Genomic DNA, 12,897 nt, shown 5'->3' with positions numbered 1-12,897 from the left:
TGGGTTGGAGCAGGGAACAGTGCACTCGGCTTTTTTGTATGTGGAGCCAAGGTGCCCAGAAGGCCAAGGAGGGCAGGTTGGGCTGCTGTGTGGAAGGACTACAGTGATCACTTCTCAAGATGATAAGATGTGTTTTTGCCTCTTCCTTCCTCAACCCTCCTCCAAATGCTTCTTGGTGCAGGACACTTCGCACCTGCCTCCAACCCCAGTGGAGAACCTGGCCAACGCCCAGCCAAGCCGATGGATTAAGTCTCGAGTCACTGGGGGAGAGACCCAGGAACTGTCTCCATGATGCCATCAGGCACATAGCAAGAGCTGGTTAGCATGAGCAAGAAAAGACTCTCTGTTGGGTGAATACTTCACTCTGAGGCTAGACCAGCGAAGAACATTATCCTTCCTCCCCCACCGTGGTAGAGACTGAACTGGCCCTGAATCTTACTCTCTCTTCCTGCCTTAGGGGTACCTCTGACTTTTAGGTAGGCATGAGACGCCCAACATTTAGACCACATTTCCCTTTTGACACGTGGCTGTGTGACTAAATTCTGACCGCAGAGCTGTCCTCTGGAGCTTCCCAGAAGGCTCTTCAAAGGAAGAGGGTGTACCTCCTAAGCATCTCCTTCTTCAAGCTGGCAAGGATGCAAACATGATGGCTGGAGCCCAAAGAGCTCTCTAGAACCATGAAGCTGCAAGCCAAGCTGGGCAGAACAATGGCCAGACAAGAACCCAGGTCTCTGATGACCGGGTTGCTGCACACGGACCCTGCACTGATCCCTGCAGGGCACACGCCCATGAGAGAGAAGCGAGCCCCACCTCATTCGAGTCACCATCCCCTTGGCTTTCTCACATGTTGCGGAACCAGTCCTGCCCCGTACACCCTCCTCCTAGGAAGGGACTGAAGGGCTTGAATCTTCTCCATGACTCACCTGCCACCAGCTCCATTGAGAGGAGGCTGGAGGGAACTGATTGAAGGGAAGTGAGTGAGAAGGTGCAGGTGCAGGACGCCAGGGGAACATGGGGGCGTTGCACGAGCTGGGGACGGTAGAGAAGAGAAAGAGGAAGGTGACCCCAATATCCATTCCACACACGGACGGAAGGGCAACGTGAGGGGAGAATTAAGGACTCTTTGCAGCTTTTTTTGGACAGGGTGTATCCACCTAATCATCTAAAGATGGGAATTTCTCAGGGCGCCTGGGTGGCTCAGTCAGTTAAGCGGCCGACTTCAGCTCAGGTCACGATCTCTCGGTCCGTGAGTTCGAGCCCCGTGTCGGGCTCTGTGCTGACTGCTCAGAGCCTGGAGCCTGTTTCGGATTCTGTGTCTCCATCTCTCTCTGCCCCTCCCCCATTCATGCTCTGTCTCTCTCTGTCTCAAAAATAAATAAACGTAAAAAAAAAAATTTAAAGATGGGAATTTCTCTGGCCACAGAGCAGAATTCCTGCCCTTCTGGAGCTAAGGACACAGGTGAGGGCTGAACTTCACAACTCACAACTCAGAGGGGGAATTGCCCTGGACAAGGAGCACGCAGTGAGCCCTGTTACATGTTGCTTTGGAACCTATGGAGGGGCCACTCGTCTGTGGTCACACAGGGAGAAAATGGCCGAGTCGGGGACAAGCACGGAACAATGAACAGTAATCTGGTCCCTGGACATGCGTCCCCAGGTTTGGCAATTCTGAGCTGCCCTCTGTGTTGCCAGTTCTCTCTCACACACCTCTTGGCTTTTGCACCCGCTGTTTCCAGACTGTTTCCTGTCTGGATCCCTTCCTTCCTTCTCTCCCTCTGAACCTGCTTGCAGACGATGACAGCTGAATAACTCAGTGGAAGAAGAGTTTATGCAAATGGTCACAGTTGAGGATTAGGCTCAGGTCTGGCTTGCAGGAGAGGCTCGTGCCAGTGGGACTGGTCCGAGGAAGAGACCACGGCTGCTGCCAGCACAGCCAGAGGGAGAGAGACCCCATCCCTGCCTCCTGTGGCTCCTGCTCCTGGGAAAGTCCAGCATGGGGATGGGAGGTCAGATGGACTGGCCACATCTAGGTCACCTGTGGCCAGGCTTCCAGGGAGCCTCGGAGATTGACCTCTGGTGTTGACCTGGAGAAGGTGGGACTCAGAATGGAAAATACTAAGAACAGGGGCACCCGGGTGGCTCAGTCGGTTAAACATCCGACTCTTGGTTTCAGCTCAGGTCATGATCTTGCGGCTCATGGGTTCGAGCACCGCATCGGGCTCCGTGCTGATAGCGTAGAACTGGCTTGAGATTCTCTCTCTCTCCCTCTCTCTCCCTGCCCCTCCCCTGCTCATGCTCACTCTCTCTCTCCCTCCAAAATAAATAAATAAACTTAAAAAAAAGAGAAAATACTAAGAATACACAGTTGGAAATAGTAATCTGCCTTATAGGGTCTTTCCTCCTGGGAATATTAACCATTCCCCAGGATGGGGCTAGGATGCTGCCTCTTCTGGAATTTCTTCCTTCCTTCTTATTTATGTACTTGTCTGCATGCTTGGCTGTGACTGTCTTCGGCTGGGCTCCCCTAACGCAGACCCGAGATAAGAACTTGTACGTGAGGGGTCATTTATAAACGCACTTTGAGGAGACACTGCTTGGAGTTAAGGGAGGTAAGACAGGGGCCAGAAGGAGCAAGTGAGGGTGTGATCCCAGGCCAAGTCCTGGGGAGGGTGGGCTCAGAGTTTTCCCAACCTGAGACAAGGGAGCTGGGCTCACAGTCACAGACTAAGGGCAGCTAAATGCCCAGTCCCTTCCAGTCCCCTGAGCATGAGAAGCAAAACATCTCCAGTAGCCCAAGGGCTGTTCTCTGAGGCATGACAGGTCCTGGCTGAGGGAGGGGAGCACGCCCAGAGCATCTAGGTGCCACCGGCCGTGTCCTATGGTAGGTATTCACTCATGCCTGCGTTCGTGCACCCGTTCACCTGGACTTCTCACAGAGCCGTGGATTCCACGGGAGCAAGGACCATGTCCTGACACTGCACCTGCTCTGCTCGGCCCACCACAGGTGGCCCCTGAATCCAGAGAAAAGAGGGGCAGAAGGGCGACTGTACGGAACGTCCCGCAGCGGGAGCTCCCCACCCCCGCCCTGCCCCCTGCATCCAGGTTTCCCCCTTTCACTGAATCGCCCAGGTGCAGCCACCACATCAAAATGTGATTATTCTGGAGTCTTTAGGTCAAGGGAGAGGGAAAGAAATTAATGAATCAACAGCTGTAATAGACTTCTAGGCACCCACCCAACTCATTCATTAGTGAGAGAAGCAGACCCTAAAAGCGAGGATGCTGTTCTCAGAGCCCAGAACCCTGTCGACGGGGAAGGAGAGCCCAGGGCATTTGCCAGGAAGAGGTGGCCAAGGCTGGAAAAGGTAGGGCTTCTGGAGGCCAACTGGCAGGGAAGGCTCCCGGGAGGCCATCCTGCCCTCCAGGGGCTCAGAGACTGTGTGCACCAGCCAGCTCTCCTGGGGGACCTTGGCTGGAACAGGTTTGCGGCCAGGAAAGGTGTGGAAGGAAGGGGAGGATCGTGGGGCAGGGAGACAGTAGACAGAGAGGAGGGGGCAGCGTAAAGGCCAGCATTGGGAGCAGATCTCTTTTTTACTGGGGCTGTTCTTATCAGGAAGGCTCATCACTATGAAGTCTAAAGTCACATCAGGAAGACTGGCTGAGCCTGTGTACAAACAGCCCAGCGTAGATTAGGTGCCCCCCAATTCTGACTTTCTTCTATCTCATCATCTTCTCACCACCAGGCCCTGGGAGCAAGAATGCCCCCGGGTTTCTAGCTCCTCGGACTACACTTAACGCCCCGAGCCCCTCCCGTCTTGTCCCTGGGGTCCCACATGTCCGGCGGGAATGATCACCACCTCTATGCCCACCCAAATGACAGTACGAATAAAGCCACTTCTGTTTACGAGTGCTGTCCGTGTGCCACTTTATCTCGTTCAGGTCCTAACATTGCCCCAACAGGTAGACATTACTTCTCCCGAATGAAGAAAACTGCCATTCACCGAGACACTAAAACTCGTAAAAATTTGGGAAAAGACTGTGAGGTCCCAGCTGTGTAACTTCATGGGGATTTTAAAACACTGACACCTTGGGGAGCTTGGGTGGCTCAGTCGGTTGAGTGTCCGACTTTCCCTCAGGTCATGATCTCACGGCTTGTGGGTTCGATCCCCAGGTCAGGCTCTGTGCTGACAGCTCAGGGCCTGGAGCCTGCTTCGGATTCTGTGTCTCCCTCTCTCTGTGTCATTTCCCTGCTCGTGCTCTCTCTCTTAAAAATAAATAAACACTAAAAAAAAAAAAAAAAAAAAAATTAAGGAGCACCTGGGTGGCTCAGTCAGTTAGGTGTCCAACTTCAGCACAGGTCATGATCTCACAGTCTGTGAGTTCGAGCCCCGTGTCGGGCTCTGTGCTGACAGTTCAGAGCCTGGAGCCTGCTTGGGATTCTGTGCCTGGCTCTCTTTCTGCCCCTCCCCCACTTGTGCTCGCTCGTGCTCTCTCTCTCTCTCTCTTAAAATTAAACATTAAAAAACATTTGTTTTATTTCAAAACCCTGACTCCTTAAAGTACCTTCTACAACTTGCAGTTGCCTATAAGATAAAGCTGAAACTCCTCAGCGGTCCTGACCCTGCAATCAAAATCTAGCTTCTATCCACCTTCCAGAATTTTCAGCTCACGCTGCCCACCGCTTGTCCCCAACCCCATTCACCTTATTATCCAGTAATAAGAGCTCTCCTTTCCCTAAACACCCCCCCTGTATGTCTGTACTTCTGGGTCTCTACTTTTTCCTTTTAATGCTGTATTGCTACTTACTCTTAACTTCTCGCCTTTCAAGACCACTAGACCCCACTGTTTCGGAAGGTGTGATCTATCTGAATTCACCCGGGTGCTTCATAACAGTGAAGGTTCTGGGATTGCTCTCCTGACTCAATGATGCAGATTTTTAGAGGTACGCTTGGGAATCTGTATTGTTAACGGCCAGGTGACTTTTATGCTCAACAGCATGAGGAACCAGACTTCAGGAGATGCCCAAGTTCCAAGTAAACATGTGCAGTCCTCCTCCAACTGCCTGGCGCAGAAGCTGATCCACAGAAAACCCTAAATATTTGGGAAATCGTTACATTGAGCAGTCAGGGCCCGTGAGGCACAGATGGATTTAAGCACAATTGTTGGATGCATAGACAAGTGAGTCACAGGCAGATAAATGGATAAACTGCCCAACACTGCTACCTCTTCATCCAAGACCATAACCCTGGCTCTCAATTCCCAGGCGGCAATAGCCATGACTTCCTTGCGCTCCCGATACTTTCTTGATTGGATAATGGAGACTCTTGGCCTTCTAGAGTGGTCTGCGAGCTCCTTGAAAACAGAGAGTGTGTGCCTTTTTGCTTCATCCCAACGTTTAACAGAGGTCCTGGCCCAGAGTTATTGCTCAATTCATGTGAAGTGAATTCAAGCAACAACTAATAAACTGTTATCGGAACAGATGGACAAATGAACGCGACAACAGGGATCTGGGTGAAGGAAAAACAGACATGGGACAGTTAGATGGGAACAAGAACCCTGCGATCTGCAGAAGTTTCCTGCATTTGGCAAAAGGAAAGCACCCCTCTTCCTGCCCAGTCCCCAGGGCTGGGAGCAGAGGGAGCCTCCATATGGGGAAGCGAGGACAAGATGTCTCCGGGAATAACAGATTTGAGAAAGCGGTGTCCCTAATGCGCTGGCAGCCGGGTGCTGTTGGCAATGCCCACCTCTGCCCACCAGCCCCCGCGGAGAGCTGTACTTTCAAGAACTGGAATTCAAAGGCTTCAAGAGGCAGGATGTTGTGAAGGAAAAGAGGGCACGAACTTCAGAATCCTACAGATTTGGGTGAGAAAGCTCTGTGATTTGCAGGCTCTGCTTTCTCGTCTGTAAAAATGAGCCCAAGATAGCCCTCCTAGGTTTCAACACTCGCCTTTGCTTAGAAAGTCCATGCACCCAGTTTTGCTCCTGATGGTCCCCAAAGATGCCTGTTCTCCTGGTAACGTCATGAAAGGCACCACCTTTCAGCCCCCGAGCTGCCCAAGCGTGGAGAGTAAATAACGCCCACCCTGGGCCCACACATCTTTATCCCATCGTCGCATTTTGAAGCTAGTAACCACCTTTCTGTTGAGGCTGCTCTTCAAGCCAAGAGTCTCCCATGTAGCGGGAAATCCACTGTTCAGAGCATAAGCTACGGCATCGGCAGTTATGGGTTCGAATCTAGGCTCTTCGACTTCGTGGCCAAGCCTTGGTTTCCTCGGTGTGAAATGAAGATGATAATGATTCCCCCTCACAGTCACCGGGAGGGTTAAATGTAAGGACATGAGTCAGGCACCTGAAACCTGGCCAGAGTAAAAGCTTGGTCTCTCCGAGTCTCTTTCCCTCTTCCTCTCTTCCTACCCTTCCTCCTTGCTCGCTCTCTCTCTCTCTCTCTCTCTCTCCTTCTTCCCTCAGAGCAATGAGATCAAACTAGAAAGCTCCTTGAGATCCCAAACTTATGATGCCATATCCGGAAAGTCCAGAACATTTTAGGGAAGGCCCCGGCCATAGCTTAAGCAAATTCTACTGCTCTCTCAAAATACAAATGGAGTTACAGACAACAGCTGTGCTTTCATAACACATGTTCTTACTACCAAAAGGGAAAAGTTTCCTAACCCTAATTTGGGCAAGAGCTCTCTCTCTTTCCTTTTAGACCCAGAACTGGGATGGCTTCAGCCACTCTGACTCTCAGAACAGGCTATCTAGAGCTGAAGCCAGGAGAAAGATAGGCCCTGAGAACATTGTCTGATATCGTGGATCCAGCTGTGCCTGAAGTTAGCTTTATATTTTACTGTTATGTAGCCTAATAAGTTCCTTATTGGCTTAAGCTCATTTGGGTTGTTTTTTTCTGTCACTTTCAACAAAAGGAGTCCTAATAAACCAAGGCGGTGGTGGATGGTGTGTGTTCAGAACGAGGGTCATTAGAGAGTAGGTACAAGACAAGTCGCCTGTCCTGGGACTGTCCTGAACACAAGACAGGAACTTTGACTTGCAGTTGGCTTTTGTCCCTGATCCTTTGCATGTGGGTGGAGAAGGGCCAGATATATTTTAAAGACCAGAGACAACAGGCACCAGCAGGCGATGTGACCACATCGAAGGCATTACCTGGGCCACCAGAGATCCAGAAAATGTCTATGCACCTCTATAGTGACATTTTCAAGGAACTCTCAGAAAAGCAATAATTGTAAAAGCACCATGCTGTCGAATCAGCCCCACTACCTACCATTAATTGAGCTCTAATTTTCAATACAGGCAGCAGAAAAGGAGGGCTGTAAAGGAATGTTTCCTTTTGGAATTTACCCAGAGGGAATGTAGGAGGAAAGAAAGAGCCAGGGAAACCAGGGAAACGAAGTGGGGCTGTTCTCTGGAACTCTGCAACACCCAGCTCCCTATGTGCTCTTCTGGACCTGCGCTGTGAGACCCCGCATACGAGAGACCAGAGCAGGGTGCAGGTGGCAGGGAATGGGCGCTCCGCTTTCAGTCAGACCTTTCTTCAAACCCAGCCCCGCCACCTATAAGCCACGAAACCACGGGCATGTGACTGAGCCCCTCTGAGCCTCAACTTCATCCACTCCAAACTGCAGATAATATCCACAGACCTTGTAGGATGATTTTGAAATGAGATGAGATAATTTACATACTATTCTCAAGGTCGTTCCCAGTCGGTAGTGAACATCGTATAAATACTAGTTATTATTACTGTCAAACACACAGAAGCACAGGCTTATAATAGTAAATGAAAAAAAAAGAAAATCAGGGATAATATGTTTTGGACAGTTTGATCATCACTATTGAAAACTACCAAAGAAAACAGGAAACTAAAAGTCTATGCCCTGAAAAACAACTAGAACAAATACAGCCCATGTCTTAATAATGGTTACCTTTTGCAGGTGGGATCAAGGGTATATATATCTATATATCTATAGATAGATAGATAGATAGATAGATAGATATAGATAGATAGATCTATCTATATATATATATAGATCTATATATATAGATAGATCTATATATATATAGATCTATCTATATATAGATCTATATATATCTTTGACTTTTTTTTAAGGTTTCAAACATTTTAATGATGGTCCTAGAGTAATTTTATAGTAGATAAGATTATTTTAGTTTTAAGAATTACTATTCTCCTTCCTTCTTTTCATAGAGATAAGAAGCTTACCTAGGACATGACTTTCCTCTGTAGCCCAATATGGCATCCCAGCTGGACAATGCATTGTTTCAGGGTTTCACAGCAGAGTTGAGGAAGGCCAGATGATGTATAACAATACCTCCGATAGTACCTCCCCTTTCAGGATCCATCCACACATTTCCAGACATTGTCTGGGGTTTCGTGGCAGCCCAAGAGGTCCAACACAGTCCTTACAGACTGTCACAGCTGCAAGTTCACAGACAAGGAAATTGAAACACCAAGAGGCTAAGTAATTTGAGAGCATTATTGGACTCAGAAAAGCATGTACTTCCCACATGCGCTTGTAGGGACAGCAGGAAGGGAGCAGAGAGAGCTGGAGGGAGGGGAGGGAGAGGCGGGCAAGGCTCGTAGAGAGACAGGTGCACCTGCCCGCATGGGTTTGTGAGCCAGGAAAGAAATGTGAATCTCACCTGCCCAACACGGACGACTCACTGAAGAATTTTCCACAGGAGACAGACATGATCGTGTCAATCTTTTTAGACGATTGTCTGGCTGCTGTTTGGAGACTGAGAGAGAATGTGCACAAAGAGCTGAGTGAGAGAGAAGTCAGGGCCCTGGGGGAACTAGAGGGGAGAGATGAACCCCTCCACGGGTGGCGTGGCCTTCTGTAAATCTTGGATTTTGTAAGTCCTGTGTGTTTCCAACAGGCACATGCTCTGCTGACCACGCCCACTGCGAGCCCCTGTGTCTACAGGGTTAGCTCACCTCTGGGCCTGGCTCTGTCCACTTGGCATGGGAGCGAGTGGGAGCCACAGTGCTCTCGTGAATCCCTCCAGAGGTAGTGCCCGGCAGTAGCCAGAGCCCGCGCAGGTGTGCTTGTGCTGGGGGCCTGTTGGAGTCAGGGGACTGGCACCACAGAGGCCCAGATCCCTTAAAATTTCCCATTTGATGTGCTAATTGTTAAAAGAAAAAGAAGGGAAGGGAGAGAAAGGGGGAGGAAAGGTGAGGAAGCGGGGCGAGGGGAGGAGAAGGAGAGAATGGGGGGGGGGGGACGTCCCTCAGCCTTTTCCACAGCTTTGCCTCCACATGCCTCCAGTGTGGTTCCTTCTGTCTCTTTCCTTCCCTCACCCTTCTTTCTTCTCCTTCTCCAGAGTATAAACCAAGTTTCCGGGTTTTCATCTGTAAAGCCATCTCTACAATCCCCAGAGGAGCCCCTTGCATACCTAAGACAGAGGCTCACTACCCTGCAGCCTCCGGGGACCAGGCCCAGGCAAGAGCTCTCCTCTCTGGGCCTCATGGATCTTCTGTCCTCTCTCCTCCTTGAATGCTCTTTCTAGATCCTTTCTCTTTGGGTACAAGATTCAATATCACTTCCTCAGAGAAGCCCTCCTGCCTGGGACTGCGTAGCTCTCTATGTCTGTCTCTAATTATCATTGGAGCTAAATTGCCTACATTACACTTAACAGGATTTGAAATTGTTTACTTCTGTATGTCTTCAGTTTTTTTGGGGTGGGGGGGGGGCAGCGGGTCTCAACCTTGCCTGCACTTAAGTATCATGTGGGGAGGTCTGGGGAGACCCTGGGTCCTAACACCCCCTTTCCCCCCTCCCCCACCCCACCGCTACCAAGGTGCAGTGGGTCTGGGATAAGCCTGGGGCGTCAGGAGCTTTTAAACCTCAGGGGCTCCCAATGCACAGCCAAACCTTCTGCTTTAGCTGGGCTTTTGGGGGTTGGTTTTTGTTTTCTGTTTTTGACGCTACTCCTTTTCTTGTTTCTTTTTCCCCCTGAGTTACTTGATTGGTCTGTTTTTTAGCTTTCCCATTGTGGGTCTTCTTTGAGTGTATGGCGATTCTGTCCGGTCTGTTCATATTTATTTATTTTTTATCTTTTTTTAATGTTTATTTATTCTCAGAGAGAGAGAGAGAGAGAGAGAGAGAGAATCTGAAGCAGGCTCCAGGCTCTGAGCTGTCAGCAGAGAGCTGGATGCTGGCCTTGAACTCACAAACGGTGAGATCATGACCTGAGATGAAGTCTGAGTCACCCAGGCGCCCCTTGTCCATTCATACTGAAAAAGGAAGGGACCCTAGGGGCTCTGACAGTTCTATGGGGGTGGACAGGGCTGGTTGAACAGCTGTGTCTCTCCACTTCGAGAATCGGATGATCGAGTCCAGTTCCAGAACCATGTTGGGTGACTGAGGATGCCGGTGTCCAGGGGGGTTTCCTTTTGGGACAGTTAGTCTCCTCCACCTTCTTGGAGCCCAACAACGGAGGAGGTGTGGGTGTTGGCGCCTTTATTCCCCGCATTGCTTTCCCTGCTGGCTGGAGTCTAGAGCGGGATAGACCTGTTTTCCAGGGAGGGGGATGTGGTGACTTGGCCGTGTGGGTGGGACGGCACCGGGAAGGGGGTCTCTGGTCCTCCTGCATACCCACCGGTGCCTCGTGTTCGGCCTCACCTTTCTCTGCGCCTCGTGCCTCTAATTCCAGGGCGCTTCTGAGTCTCCCGGAAACAATGTGACGTCATCACGTCTCCTGACCTTCCTTTCTGTGGGTTTATACATATTTTTTGTATTTCTTTACTTTCCTTTTAGAACAGTTTGGGGAAGCGGAGAAGGCAGGTGCCCAGGTGCTGCCCATTGAAAGAAAGACTCGAAGCTCTGTTCCTTCTCCGGTCCAAGGTGGGCTGAGATTTCTTTGCCGGCCTCACAAGCCTGTTGGAGTGTGTCAGGATGCAAAGTAGGAATTATTTTTATACTCACTTTACAAGATGTGGACTTCGAGGATCAGAGAGGTCAGTGACTTAACCACAGATCACACAGCTCCTAAACTTCAGCTCTCCGTTAGCCCACACTGCTCTCAATAGGCTGCTTTCTGCAGGTCCTGTGACCTCAACCTACTTTTTAAAAAGTCACTGAATACAAGGGCACTTGGGTGGCTCAGTCGGTTGAGCGTCCAACTTCGGCTCAGGTCACAATCGCGTGGTTCGTGAGTTCGAGCCCCGCGTGGGGCTCTGTGCTGACAGCTCAGAGCCTGGAGCCTGCTTCAGATTCTCTGTCTCCCTCTCTCTCTGCCCCTCCCCCACTTGCTCACGCGCTGTCTCTCTCTCTCTCTCTTTCTCCAAAATAAATATTTATCACAGCCCTGGTATCTTTGCAGAAGGTTGGGGAGGTGCAAAATGAAAGTGGTTTGGGCGGCCTCTTGTCAAAAGGATGTGTTTCATCGCCATCGTGATGATTGCTGTTCGGCCCATACTTGTGAGCTCCTGACAGCAGCCAGTGACTCGAAGCTACATCAGCTTTTGTTGGACAAATGAAGGAGAGTCAGCAAGGTTTAAGGAGGAGAACTTAGATCTGAGTTCAGACAGACGTGGGTTCAGACCTCTGAGCCCCTCCCTAGCTATGTGACCTTGGAAAAAATCACACAAACCTTCCTGAGCCTGCATTCGCTTTTCTGCCAATGGGGAGAGGGGTCCCCCTTGAAGATGCTGGGGAGGATTATGGAGAATCACTTATCACAAGGACCTCACAGGCAGCCCCGCAGATGACCTTCCTCTGCCTCAAGGCTCCCCTTTCCTGAGTCGTTCAGGCCTCCTAACACCCCTCGGGCCGACCTTGCATGTTTGAGACAAGACTAAAATAAAATCTTACCTTTGAAAGAGTCATAAGGCCCAGGGAAGAGGACATTTGCATTTAAAAAAAAAACTATATTTTTCATTAATATTTCTAATAAAACGAAAGCCCCAAGGAAAAATGAAAGGAATTGGCTTTACTTAACCCGATAGAGAGAGGGCTTCAGCGGGCCTCATAACAGCCTCAAAGTGTGGGATGGAATATCAGATCAGATGCTGACCATCAGCCATAAGGTGCATCAAAAATCCAGGGACTCGGCTGCAGCCGCAAAACTCACAGGCGAAAGGGAAAGCAAGGAACACTGGCCACAAGGAGAAGCCTGGGGCGGAGGGGTGGGAAGCCAGAGGGGGACACGGCTGTCCTTCCCACCTGCTCCTGCTCTACTGCTGCCACTCAGTCGCTGACCCCATCTCCTGGTCGGGATCACCGGGCTTATCACTCTTGCGACCCGTTTGACCTCTCATGCCTCTGCACACTGTGTTCTCTGGCTGCAACGCCCTCCCCTTGGCAGCTGTCACGTCCTCGCACACCTTTCCTCAGCTGCAAGGGCTCTCTGTCAGTCACTTCCTCCAGGATCCCTCCAGCAACTCTCCCTCACTTCTGCTTCACTCCTCCCCAGCACTCTGTACTCACCTCTATTCCAGGACCTGCTACTGTGCGTTCTACTGTTTGCTTGCATATATTTTCCCCATTTGATGTTGGGCTCCTTGGGGCAAAGACCTGCATCCCGTTTGTTGGGCTTATATCCTCCCGCCCTCCTGGCTAATTATCTAGCATACGATAGGGGCTCAAAACCGTGTGTTGAGAGAATAAATTAAAGAAGGAGTGAATTCAGCAAGCATGACCACCAAACTCAACAAAGTTGTCCTTCTTTTAAACGATTCCTCCTAGACTCTTCCCTCTGGCTCCCCAGATTGCAGGGGTGAGGGAGAGGTGTGAGTAGGAGGTTTGGTTTAATCATTCAGGTGGGTGGTTACCTCCCTCGCAGAATCTCTCATCATTCCATGTACACACTCCCCATCTGCCATGCAGCTCCCCAAAAAATCCACGGGAGTTCCCGCCTTCGCGATGCTGA

This window comes from Prionailurus bengalensis, chromosome F2 (genome assembly GCF_016509475.1).
Source record: "Prionailurus bengalensis isolate Pbe53 chromosome F2, Fcat_Pben_1.1_paternal_pri, whole genome shotgun sequence".
NCBI lineage: Eukaryota > Metazoa > Chordata > Mammalia > Carnivora > Felidae > Prionailurus > Prionailurus bengalensis.
The sequence above is the reverse complement of the archived record's forward strand: the minus strand, read 5'-3'. Positions refer to the sequence as shown.